This window comes from Arachis duranensis, chromosome 9 (assembly GCF_000817695.3).
Source record: "Arachis duranensis cultivar V14167 chromosome 9, aradu.V14167.gnm2.J7QH, whole genome shotgun sequence".
Lineage (NCBI taxonomy): Eukaryota > Viridiplantae > Streptophyta > Magnoliopsida > Fabales > Fabaceae > Arachis > Arachis duranensis.
Window position 1 is genome coordinate 36,952,379 of NC_029780.3, and position 1,052 is coordinate 36,953,430.

Below are 1,052 nucleotides of genomic sequence, written 5' to 3' on the forward strand. Positions count from 1 at the left end.
AAAGTTGTTTGCTCCAATGGCAGGGATAGAGATGCTTCTCCCATAGAAGTTGGGAGTAGGTGCAGTAAAGTCACCCAGCACCTTCCTTGCATTGTTGGCATTGTTGTTGTTTTCGACTGCCATGAGTTCTTCTCCTTTGAAGAATTCGGTTAGGTGCCCTAAAGAGAGTTGTGCTTTGGCTTCTCTGAGCTTTCTTTTCAAGGTCCTTTCAGGTTCAGGATCAGCCTCAACAAGAATGCCTTTGTCTTTGCTCCTGCTCATAAGAAAGAGAAGAGAACAAGAAAATGTGGAATCCTCTATGTCACAGTATAGAGATTCCTTAAAGTGTCAGAGAAAAAGAAGAGTAGAAGACAGAAGTAGAAAATTCGAACTTATCAAAGGAGATGGAGTTCGAATTTTGCATTAAGGGATAGTGTTAGTCCATAAATAGAAGGATGTGAGAAGGAGGGAAGTAATTTTCGAAAATTAAGTCAAAGATTTTGAAAACATTTTTGAAAAACATTACTTAATTTTCGAAAAATGAAAATGGAAAAGAAATCAAGTGATTTTTGAAAAAGATTTTAAAATTAGAAGTCAAAAAGATTTGATTGAAAACTATTTTGAAAAAGATGTGGTTAAGAAGATATGATTAGTTTTAAAAAGATGTGATTGAGAAGATATGATTTGAAAAACATTTTAAAAAAAAGATTTGATTTGAAAATTAAAAACTTGACTAACAAGAAAAGATATGATTCAAACATTAAACCTTTCTCAACAGAAAAGGTAACATACTTGAAATGTTGAATCAAATCATTAATTGATAGTAAGTATCTTTAAAAATGGAAAGAAATTAATTTTGAAAAAGATTTGATTGAAAAATTGATTTGAAAAAAGATTTGATTTTGAAAAATATTTTGAAAACTTGAAAAAAATTGATTTGAAAACAAAATCTTCCCCTCTAGCCATCCTGGCGTTAAACGCCCAAAATGGTGCACATTCTAGCGTTTAACGCCCAAAACTATACCCTTTTGGGCGTTAAACGCCCAACCAGGTACCCTGGCTGGCGTTTAAAC